Raw genomic sequence first — 13,003 nt, forward strand, 5'->3', positions numbered from 1 at the left:
GTCGATGCCTGTATGTCCTTGCGCACGTGCTGTGCGCGTGCGCGTGCGTGCAGTCCTCTTGACATAGTGCACCGCACGCAAATTCTGCAACTTGCCCGCGACCACGTGGTGAGTACCTTGCACGTCCACGGCGCGAACATTTCACAGTTGGTCGATGCGCGCTCGAGCCCGGATGGCGCAGCGACCGCTCGTGGACCTTTTTGGGAAAGTAACCGAGACCAACGAGGAAAAATAAATCAAAGAAAGAAAGGGAGCCTCGCTAGCTTGGTCGTTGTCCTAGCTCTCCGTCTTCGCGGCGCAGTAGGTCGCCGCTCTTTCACCCACTCTCTATCGCATCTGACCCGCTCGCTTTTAGCGTTTCCCGAAATAGAAATAGCGCCTTCGGCGTCGCACTTGGGGCCAGTTCCCTCTGGTCCGCGCTTATTACTTTGTGAAACTCGCGCGCGCCACCGTTTGTCCAAGCCCCTCCCGACCTCTTTGTTTCCTGTCTCGCAATCATATTGCTCTGGAACGAGTGCTTACTTTCTTTTTAAAGTTACTATTATAATTTTGTTGGTGTAGTGCATGTTAAGTATCGCCTGTTCTCTGGCTTCACTCGCCGAAATTCACTTACATCTAGTCTGAGGCTTCCGCCTGGCTTGTGTTCAGGGAACGCGAAGCCATCACTTCCACGCCAGCCAGCCTCTGAAATGAACTGTAAACAACATAAATCGAAATTTGAGAAACCAGCTTCGCGCGCCTACGTCTCCGACAGCCGCGTGGATGGTTGTTAAGGTCCTTGTGTCACCGACGCAATGCATATACTCACGCACCATATTGGCCGTAGCGTGCCATATTATATAAAAAAAGAAAAGCATAGTAAGTAACAAACGCAAAATTTCACTGACTCACGAAATGCAGATTTATTTATTTCTGATAGGAAATACAACAGAAAGATAGAAGATCACATCCAGAGGGGTACCCTGGAAAACCCAACGTATCAGTGAGTTGCATCTTGTGGCTGACGCTCCAATGAAAAGCACATAACGACCATATATATCTAAGCCGACAATGTCGAACGCAGCTCTCTTGAAGGAAGTTCGATAAACTTTATTCGTACGTACGAGAAGCGGCTGCCGAACAACAGAATACAGTCACTTATCTCATTTTCATCGAATTAAGATCAAATGTGCATAACTACAGATAAGTGGAACACGTTTCTCTAACTATTCCGCTTGTTTTTCCTGCATGAGCCGTGATATCTGCACTGTTGTGTCGGACTCCAACAGGCGTCGACTTGACAGCACTGCTTTGAGCTCTTATCTTGGGGGGGACAGGGGGGAGGGGGGTGGCGATGTTGACGTGCGCACGTTTTCCTGTGTGCTCTACGTTGTGGCTGAGTCAAGGCAGCTTTGAGATAACCGTTATTCATGTCTGCGCTGAACTTCCAGTGTGTTGGTTGCCGCGATCAACTTTCTTTCTTGTGTTCAGAATATTTTGCAACTTGTCGTAGGAAATGCATCAGGTAAGCAACGGATACCAGAAGCTTCAGGTTCGACTTCAGGTTCGAGTGGACACGGCAGCCCTGCCGTGACGATGTCACCTGAAGTGCCTTTGTATGTGCAGGTTTGCGCGTCGATCCTCATCCTAGCCTCCGCCACATCGCCGGTTATGGGGGACATTGGACGGCAGCGCTCCGATTCCCTGGCTCCGATCGACGAAATGCTGTGGCAGCTTCCTGGATTCATCGCCGACGCCCATCGCCGTGCAGCAAATATGACTGATCATCGCCTCGTGGAAAACGGCCTCTGCGCACCATCGATGAGCACAGTGACGTCACTCCATCGTGATACGTCACGGAGCCTGCCAGCTATAAATCTGCTACCGAGACCTACGATCATCAGTGGACACGGCAGCCCTGCCGTGACGATGTCACCTGAAGTGCCTTTGTATGTGCAGGTTAGTGCAAAAAGATACGGTTTTCGTGGTGATTACCTTTGTCTAGTTGTGCTGCCGTGTCCACAAGTGCTGCTTGATTGTGTCTGCGACTGCTTTTCAATGGCATGCATACTACTTAAGCTATCAGGGGATGTAGAGGAAAACCCGGGGCCTATTTCTCAAGCCACCCTAAATGAAATTCTACAAACCCAAAAAGATATTTTGGCCAAAGTTACTCAAATTCAAGAAAAACAAACTTCGTCTGAGGCAGGTATAGTGAAAATGCAAACAAGACTCGATTCCATCGAAGCAAAACTCGTGGTCCTAGAGAAATCCCAAATAAGGCTATCAAACATTGAGTCTACTATGAGTGATTGTCAGGCGGAAATTGATGCACTAGCTAAACAAGTCGATGGCTTGGAAAATCAATCCCGGCGTAGCAACCTGATTGTAAGGGGTATACTGGAAGAAGCGAATGAAAACGAAGAAACATTGCTGAAAAAAGTAAATGACGACGTTTTTGAGGCAAAACTCGGAGAGAAGTTAAGTACCATTGAGAGAATACACCGTCTTGGTAAGGTGAATCCGGGTAATCATCGTCCAGTTATCCTTAGGATTGGTGATTTTAGGGAAAAAACCAAGATTATGAATAATTGCTACAAGCTTAAAGGAGGGAAAATAAGCATTTCAGAGGACTATTCTAAAAGAGTGCATGATATTCGGAAAAAACTCTGGAATACCACTGTTGACGAAAGGAAAAACGGGGCCAAGGTAAAGATGGTATTCGATAAGATGAAGGTGAACAAAATCCTTTACGCCTGGGATGAAACTACGAAACAAAGGTACAAATGCCATACCCCTTCTGGGAGTGGCAATTGACGCAGGAACATAGGGTCAAAACCGTTCAAAGTTATAAATGTGAACGCCAGAAGTATATTAAATAAACTTGTCGAATTAGAAAGCCTAATCATAGAACATGAACCTCACCTAATAGTAGTCACCGAAACTTGGCTGCACAAGGATGTACTCGACACTGAAGTCACCCCTCCGAACTATAAAATAGTAAGAAGGGATCGAGAAGACAGAGGGGGGGGAGTTGCGATAATTATCAAAGACAACATAGCATTTTCTGTACTTCCAGATGTGAATGGCGTAGAAGCACTATGGGTCAAGATAAAATTAGATACACAAACAGTCTTCATTGGGGGTGTTTACAGGGCTCCAAATGCTCCGTTGGACGTCCTGGTAAATCTACGAACATTTATGGACACTTACCTGCCTCAGGATAGTAGGAAATTGTTACTTGGGGATTTCAACCTACCCGGCATTGACTGGTGTTCGCAATTGCCTGGAACACGAGAAGTGCCTAGTTGTGAGCAGTTACTTGAACTGGCTTTTTGTCATAATTTAGTTCAAGTTGTGTCTGGTTACACAAGGATATGTCCTACAACATCATCCATACTTGATTTAATTTTTGTTTCCGAACGAATACACAGTTCTGTCTGCGAATGTGAAACACTGGAGGGCTTGTCAGATCACAGGATGGTTTTGTTGTCATTAAACGCATCACCAGATGTCATAAGTACTTCGTCCAAAAAAAGTTTCTTTAATTTTCATGACGCTGATGACGCTGCTGTGATAGACTGTCTTGATTATTCATATTCAGAGTTTATGCAGCTGTATGACTTAGGTGCTAGCACGGACCAACTATGGGAATTCTTTTCGCAATTAGCAGAACGGTGCCTTAATCACTTTATTCCTAAGAAAACTAAGCGCACGAATAAAAAGAATCCCTGGATAACCAGAGATATACTTCATCTCAAACGAAGACTTAAACGCAAACGTAAGGCTTACTCACCCAACCCAAACCCCCAAAATAAACTATGTATTCGCCGCATGAGTCAGGATTTAAAGAGACTTCTTAAGGAATCAAAAGACAGATTCTATAATGTGACGCTCACAAAATTTCTTCGCGAGTCACCTGGCAAATTCTGGCGCTATATAAATCCGTCTAAAGTTCTGCACCCTGCTCAGACCGAGGAGAACGCCCATAAGCGTGCTGAAGATTTTAATCTATATTTTTCATCTGTTTACGTACGTGATAATCGTATACTGCCTCCTTTTAATGTTGACACTGAAAGACCTCCTATTGCTGATTTACATATTGACGAGCAAGGTGTTTTAAATCTGCTATTACATATTGACATTAAGAAAAGCCAAGGTCCAGATCGTATCCCTAATGAGTTTTTATATAGATACGCTGAATGGGTATCTAAATACTTGTCCATAATTTTTCAGTCTTCTTTGAGTAGCGGATGCTTTCCAACTGATTGGAAGCGAGCAAAAGTTATACCGGTTCATAAAAGCGGAAATAATTCTGTTAGTAATTATCGCCCGATCTCGCTCACTAGTACAGTTTCGAAGTTACTTGAACACATCATATCCAAACACCTACTCGGCTATCTCGACCAGCATGATATCCTGTATTATCGTCAGCATGGCTTTCGAAAGGGACTGTCCACGATTACCCAACTGATAGAAATAGTTCATGACCTCGCAGAAACAATAAATTCACGTGGTCAAACAGACATTATCTACCTTGACTTTGCAAAAGCATTTGATAAAGTTTCGCACCAAAAATTGTTACATAAGATAAATGCGGTCTTTCAAAATCGAACACTCACACAATGGTTTTCTGCGTATATATCCTCCCGTGAACAGTATGTAACTGTTAAAGGTTGTCAGTCCAGCATACTTCCCGTTGCTTCTGGTGTACCGCAAGGTAGCGTCTTAGGCCCACTCCTATTTTTGATCTTTATTAATGATTTACAAAGTAACATTGATGTTCCATTAAGACTTTTTGCAGACGACTGTGTGATGTACAATACCGTAAATACAGTTGATGATCAGATTAAACTAAATTTAAACTTGCAAAGAATAGTGAAATGGTGTAACGACTGGCAGATGGAGTTAAACCTTACAAAGTCTGTGTTCATGTCAGTAACTAGAAAGAAAAACGTTCTTGACTACAATTATCAAATCAACGGTTATATGCTTGAAAGAGTCAATCAGTATAAATACCTAGGCATAACATTTACATCAGATCTACGATGGAACACCCACATTGAAATTGTCATTTCCAAAGCTTTTAAAACACTATGGTACCTGCGACGCACCATGCACAGTGCTACTCCGGATGTAAAGTGCCTCGCTTACAAAACCCTAGTCAGACCGATAATCGAATATGCTAAAGTAATATGGGATCCTCACACTGCAACTAATTGTCACAAGCTTGATAGGATTCAGCGACTCGCTGTAAGGTTTATCTTTAATAAATACCGCCGGAACCACTCTCCAACAGAACTCTGCCAACAAGCCCAACTACCTATGCTAGAAACCAGAACCAGATATGAAAGACTAAAAACTCTTTACCTCATTATCAATAATTATCTCAAAATAAATAAATCAGATTACTTTGAGATCAAAACTAATGAAACATCAAGGCATCGACATAGTAAGTTTATCCCATTACCGACTATAAAAAATAATTGTTTCAAGTTTAGTTATTTTCCCCGAACTTGTAGAGACTGGAACTCTCTTCCAGATTCTGCTGTTCGGTCGACATCATTAGCCGAGTTCCTACGCCACTTAGAAAATTTCATCTATGGCACTAGCATAGGGCGAAGAGATCAGATTGCTGCTGTATAAGATTGCTGTTCTGATTTCTGAGTGATGCATTTTTGTTTTTGTTTATGTGTGCACTTCACGAGATGATCTTTCTTTTCTTTTTTTTTTCCTCTTAACTAATGTGTAACCATGGTTTTTCAATATGTACTGTACTACTTATTTTGCTCTTCAGTTCCGTTTTTTCCACTCCTGTTATAGCCCCTCAATGAGGCTGACAGTATTAATAAATGAAATGAAATGAAAATGAAATGAAATAAAACTAGATATAATGACATGAACGTTGCACAAATTGCCACGGATACTTCTTAACGCGCAACACAGGCTTGATTCAGCTAATTAATAATTAGTTATAGAATAACCAGGCAAATAACTAGCTAACGAACTGACTAAGGTACAAAAGATCGTTGTAGTCTCGCGAGGCGTGGAACCAGCCCAGGAGGTGCTGGATCAACCAGTGTGCGAACGCGCCCAGAACTGTCTCTTAAGGTAAATATATATGGGTCCATATGCATAAAACGTTTTTCACGTAAGAACGTTTCCTCATTGGTCATTGTTTGAGCGCCCGCCACCCATGATAGTGATCTGCGTCATAACGAGACGCTCTCGTTGCAAACGGATAGCATTTTTTTAAAATTTTTCCCTTGGGTTGGCACGCGGCATAACATTACAATGGATTTAAATTTAAGCATGCAGGCCTGTTTCATAGAGACACTGCATTAAGTTACTTATAAAATGTTTTATGCATAATCCATCTTTCATAGTCTTCAACTTGATCATTGTTCAATTTCACACCCTTAAGAACACTTTCGCGAATTGTCTTTGTCCCAGGACACGTCGAAAGTAGATGGCGGACATCCACTACAGACGCAGGAGCAGAGCACTTCAGACACTGGACAATGTCTTCGTATGGTTGACAACAAGCACAAGTGACGGCAGGTGTAAGGGCCGCCCCTGCCCGAAGTTTCCGGAGAGAGACTTCTTCCACCAGAGAATTTACATAAGAGTAGTTTTGGGCATTCGAGTTCTGATGTGGGCTCGCCATATGAAGCCAAGATTGAGCGAATGATAGAAAATTATGCGCGCTGCTATTAACGGCGAAATATTTTGCTTGCCAAAACGTTGTCAGCTGTGTGAGGTTTAATCTGAGTTCACGTTCGCAAGATTGCCGAAATATGGTGCAAAACTGCTTGTAAATGCTGAACCGGGCTAACAAGACCCCTTTACATTCTTAACAAAAAGAAAGGTCGTGCTATAGTTACTATTTAGTTTTCACACCGCATACTACCTTGCTATAATTGCAGTTGGTAACAGTAGAGTTTGTAGCATTACTGACTAAACAAATTAGTCACTGTTGGTAACGGGTCTCATTTGTCAATTCCCAACACAGTTAGCACTACCGAATACAAAGTTTATATCGAACACACTTTGGAATATGCCAGAACTTGTCCGATGTATACCTTGCAGGCTATAAGCTTTGGAATTGGTAGCTGAGACCCACATTAGAAACAATGACTACCTTGTTGAGCCAGTAATGTTACGAACTCTACATTTACCAACTGCAGCTATGCAAGGTAGTAGGTGGTCTGACAACTGAGTATTAACTATAGTATGAGCTTTTTTTAATAGTCTAGTTTTGGTGAAAACCCTTTGGCTGCAACTCAGTGCTGATTGGGTTATTGGGAAATGTGTGTGTGTGTGCGTGTGTGTGTGTGTGCGTGTGTGCGTGCGAGCGTGCGTGTGTGCGTGTTTGTGTGCGTGCGTGCGTGCGTGCGAGCGTGTGTGTGTGTTTAAGCGGGTTGGGGGGAGGGAGGCAACCAGGCAACCGTCGAGCACGCGGCTGTTTGCGAATGGCGATACCGCCGGAGGGAGCGGCACCGCCATCGATCTCTCTGGACCCACGGACTGTGCGGTCCTGATGGGGAACGGGTCAGCCGTCCGGAAAGCCGTACCGGAAGCAAGCGTTTCTGTGACGTCAGCACTGACCTCGGCTTCGCGCCGATGGCTGATCGACGCGTTACCGAGGATTGACACTGGAACCGCTCAACGATCGTGTAGACTGTGGCTCCTGAGCAGTGGCGATTCTATGGTGAGGCTGAATCTCGAGGACTGAAACTAGCTGAAAGGTCAAGTGGATAAGTGTAAATTGAATTGAAAAAAATAACAAAACGCTGTGTTGCGGAAACTGAAAGGAGCATAAAGCATATCAATAGCATTGTATTCCCAAAAAGCCTTTTTTTTCCTGAGACAACAAGCCACCTGAAGTTTTTGAAAGCTTAAGTCCATGGCAGGGCCTTCATCATACTACATCAAACTTATTATATGAGAGATTTACTGATTACGGCGCACATGGTAACCTTCTACGTAAAACGATGGTAATTTGCACCGATTTATGCATATATAACACGATTGAAGTCCCCAGGACCCGCCGCAGTGACTTAGTGGCTATGGTGTTGCGCTGCTAAGAACGAAGTCATGGGATCAAATCCCGGTCGCGGCGGCCGTATTTCGGTTGGGGCGAAATGCAAAAACGCCCGTGTCCCGCGCATTGTGGGCACGTTAAAGATCCCCTGGTGGTCAAAATTAATCCGGAGTCCCCTACTATGGCGTGCCTCGTAATCGAATCGTAATTTTAGCACATAAAACCTCAGAATTAATGTCCACAGGAGTAAACAAAAAAGCCAAATCATTTAGTACAAGGTTGATAAGCACTGTTCCTGTATTTCTAAGGCATATATGTTTTTTACATATCCGTGCCAATTAATTACCCACGTCGTTACAACTGCATAAAACAAACCGGCACGACGTCGGTATACAACTCGACCACAATAAAAACAAAGTAAGTCGGTAGGTATGATGACCACTAGCAAGATCATACGGCGTCGTCATCAATGACTCGCGATGTTTCGTATACGTTATTCAGCTCTCGCGATATTTTTTGTTGTTGTTGTTGTATAATTCTTCTGCACCAAAGTATTTGCTTATGGCTAAAAAAAAACATTGATTGCTTTTACGCGCACAATATGTTAAGAAAGGAGCCAAAAGATGTTTTCTCCACTAACAAAAATTTTGCTCACGAAAAACCGTCGCCACTTCACGTTTCTTCAACTGGGACCGTCTCACGTGATTCACTTGCCACAAGGCAAGCTGTTCGACTTGAAAAAAGATGCCTTTGCGCGGCATTTTGTTGTTTTAAAGCAGCTCTCGTGCTTGGGCTGAAGCGTTATATTGGCTCCCACACGTTTGTCAGAGCAACTCTGGCCGTCTGTTTAACCGCAGGGAATTACGCTGATTATCTAAATTAGACGGTGTTGCTTGTGGGGGGACCAAACGGGACGCAGTAATAGTATTGACACGTGTGCTGTTTTAACTTTGTCTGGTGACTGTTTTTCACCTGCTAACAAATGTTAAACGTTACCGCCTTGCAGGGGACGTGCCTACATGTATTGGAAGTTTCTCGATTGTTATCGCCGGTTCTATCCGTTGTCTGTTGCCATCGAAACTCGTGTAATCTGATAGTTTGCGCGACGCGAATTGTGTAGTAGCTTCTGGAAGACACGAGGGCTCCAGCGATTACGTTGAAAGCTTCGTCATGTATAAAAGCCGACGTGCTTGACCCGGAGATCAGATTTTCAATGATCGCCGACTCTGTTCGCCTCTGTCGTCGGTCTTTGAATGTCGCTTGCTTTAAGGGCATAAGTTCGCCCAATAAAAAGCTAGTTTCACTATTCAAAGTTTTGCTACTGTGTTGTTGACCGTCACTACAACGTGAGAATATACACGACCATGTTCATGATGTCTGGCCAAGCTGTTCTTTAAACATAGAAAATTTCGTACTTCAACTAATAACGATTGTACTGACGGAATAGGAGTGATGTCGCGGACATTAGCGTATAAGCAGGGACGGACTCGCTTGATGATGAATAAAGCGACTAGCCATTTATTGCCGATGGTTAAGGCTGTATATATTATCACCATCGTCGCGCATAAAAGTTATGGAAGCATGCTTGCAAGCAAGACGAGTGTGTTGGTTACGGTACATACGCCAACTCTCAGACGCAGGCTATTGTAGATACACCTATGTTGCCTGTACTTTGAGCCAGTGAGCATTTTATCCGGATCACTCTTCTTTGCGTTTCATTATGCTTCTTTAAACCAGCATGTTATTAAACCTTCCAATGCGATGGAGTCATTCTTAATATTGGCAGTCGATATCTTGTTCTTGTGTTATATGTTCGCTTTTGATTCGAAGACCATTAAGCTCAGGAAAGAAATGTTCTGCAATGCAAATGCACATATATTTGACAGACACGCACGCCTGTGTAAGTATTCTCTCTTGCGTAAACAGAAACTATATGCTTCCTTCTTTTTTTCAACTGATACAGTGCAAGGTCTAAAAGACGGCCTTCCTCCACATACGCTTTCCAGGAACTCGCAAGTTTACGACAGATGCGTAAAATATCACTGCTAGAAGGCTACGGGTCACGTGTTGTTTTAAAAGATATCTCAACTGCAAGCGGTCTTCAGTATACGCGCCCGCCAAGTGTTCAACATGTCTCGCCGAGTACCTTGCGGAGCTGCGCTCCGTCGCGTAGCGATTTTCGGCGGCTGCACACGTACACGACGCGTAAATGCACTTGCCGTCACGGAAGCAATTTCCCAAGTAGCACGTATTCTCGTGTGCTACAGAACCGTTTCCTCTTCATTTTATTAATGCGCATGCAATTTTATCCGTATCATCATCATCTCTACTTCCTCCTTCTCTTTTTGTTCACGTTTCCTCTTACCTTAATGCTGATTAGCAGGCTAGAACACAATAGTTGTGGCCGATCACACAGCTTCTCTCTTATAATAAATCTATCTCCTCTCCCACTGAACCCAAGGACAAAAAAAAAACGAAACTGCGCAACTTGATCTAGGCAGCTTGGGATCTTGTGAAAGCTGATTGCTATTCTTGTGCTAGTTTCCAGCAAGCGTTAAGAATTATTATTATTATTATTATTATTATTATTATTATTATTATTACTATTATTATTATTATTATTATTATTATTATTATTATTATTATTATTATTATTATTGAATCAAGAGGTAACGCTTCATGGTTTGAAATACAAGCTACCTCACAGATCCCACCTCTCAATTCCATGTTGCGTGCTTTGGCTCAACGCAGAATGCCGAAACAACATTTCGGCCTGGCTCCACCGGTTCGCACGAGCTGTTTTTCCCTATGCGGTGCGGCCTTCAGCCGGACGCCGAGGTCTGCTAGGTGGCAGGAGCACGCGCTGTTGACAGAGCCGCCCTCATCCGCTCCCGGCCGAGCGACCTTGAACCCGGCGTCGGCGTGCCCGGCCGGATTCCCGGGACTCGCCGATCGAAGCGGCCGACGCGGAAGGCGCACACGATGCCGTCGCTTTCTCCAGCGGGGCTTCCCCGCATCGCCAAAGCTCTCCTCCTCGCCCGAAATCCCGTTTCTCCGGCTAGAGAGCACCGCCTCGCCCATTTTTGTTATGCATATTTCCTTTGTTCTCGGATTCAAGCATATATATCATCCCAAGGAGCCGAACGATGAAGTGTCTGCTATGAGAAAAGAAGTAACCGTCACCATTATAGTGTTACTACGTATCTTTCTTTTATTTTCATTTCAATAATAATATATATATATAAAAGTGTCGCTTGAGCATTAAACGCCGTATCCGTTTCCTAATGTGGGTATCAGTGTCGGGCGCAAGCAATGCAATATCGCGTACCTCTGTCGAAAAACGGTTTTCTTTGAGCCCAATGCGCGAAAAAAGAAAAGTTTACTTCGTTGCAGCCAACGGATTCGCGTCAAAAGAAAAAGGTGTAATCTGCACTTCCTCTCGAGAACAAAGCACTGTAAGCAACCGTGAAATGTAAGCTGAGTGCTGAAGCAACGATAATTTTTAATTGAAGCAACGAGAGAGCGCTGTCACTGTGTATCTGTTTCTTTCTACGTACTTTGTTCATTCGCGCTTGCACATTCTATCATGGAATGGGAATATGCCACTTTTTTCTCGATTTGCGCATTCTAATAACTTGTTTGGGTCGGATGTGCAAACTGAATGGAGCTCTGAACGTTTATTTGCCAAGATTTCTCACTATTCTACGGTAAGAATAGGAGTACTTTCCGTTCAAGCGCTTAAATCTTGTCTCGGATATTTACATCGACTTGAATAAAGAAAGAGACGCGACATGCCTGTAAACACATGCGCAGTTTTATTCATATATTGTTTGGTAACTCCACGTGTGCATTGCCACCCGTTTCACCGAAAGATAACACATAGTTGCGCTGGAGATGTCGAGGGTTTCAATAACTGTTTCTGTGCAGAAACGCTTGTCTGAATTCTCGCTTACGAATTTATCTTTATTTGACTTCAAGGCACAGGGCGCATACAAAGCGCATATAAAATGTGCTACAGTTAAGTTTCCTGCACTAACTTTATGCGTGCTTTGTGGATTTCCATTGAGGCGCTTTTACCTAGGCAGCAGGCTGTGTTTGCACCCGCTCGTTCATGTCATGGTAATTTGACAGGCGCTGTCTTGTTTAAATAGCGAAACCTGGGCACGAACATGCGTTGCGGACATTATTGTTATTTTGCAACTCTTCAGGAGTGAAGGAAGTAGTTTCACTCACAATCACCATCACAAACCTCACAAACCTGCCCAAGGCGTCACGAATACGTTATCTTTTTTTGGGTGACGGCAACTGGTCAATTAACCCACACATGCTACCTGAAGGCATCAATGTTGCCGGATTCGGGACCCCAGTAATGTAATGAACGAAAAGAAAGGCAACCGAGGGGCCCGATTTTTATTAATCATATCATAAGAAGCCAACAAAAAATGATGCCAAGTACAACATGGGGAACATTACTTGTACTTACTAATTAAAGAACTGATAAGGTGGAATACGAACCCACGTCTCGAAAGGAAATGAATGCCTCATAGAGGTGCCGGATCCCGCCCAGTATGAGCAGTACAGCTCATGCTTTATAAAATACAGTATAGGTATAGAATAAAAAATTCATATTTGCTACAAACAGCTTTAATAATTAAGCAAAGAATCGTACTTGGTGTTTAAGTCTACATAATAAATGTATCGCTAGTTTAGGTAATGTTATTGTCGAGGTTATACGCAACGCAGTACAATCAACATAAATTACTTGCAATATTCACACGAAAAAAAGGCAGCAGATGTGTGCGACCTTGAAGAATTACAGCCCGATCTCCATCGAAGGTGCTTCTTTCAAGCAGTTGCAAAAAAGTTGCCCTTATATATATATATATATATATATATATATATATATATATATATATATATATATATATATATATATATATATATATATATATATATATATATATATATATATATATATAT

The 13,003-nt window shown here is 43.1% G+C and overlaps 1 long non-coding RNA gene across 1 annotated transcript; it reads left to right on the forward strand.

The window, feature by feature from the left end:
- The first annotated feature begins 1,511 nt into the window (after positions 1 to 1,511).
- On the forward strand, positions 1,512 to 11,825 carry LOC139054511 (uncharacterized). Its single transcript, XR_011511298.1, has 3 exons — positions 1,512 to 1,938; positions 6,433 to 6,542; positions 10,775 to 11,825. It is a non-coding gene; the product is annotated as an uncharacterized lncRNA (long non-coding RNA).
- Positions 11,826 to 13,003: the final 1,178 nt, after the last annotated feature.

Source organism: Dermacentor albipictus, chromosome 1 (assembly GCF_038994185.2).
Source record: "Dermacentor albipictus isolate Rhodes 1998 colony chromosome 1, USDA_Dalb.pri_finalv2, whole genome shotgun sequence".
In the NCBI taxonomy this organism is placed as follows: Eukaryota; Metazoa; Arthropoda; class Arachnida; order Ixodida; family Ixodidae; genus Dermacentor; species Dermacentor albipictus.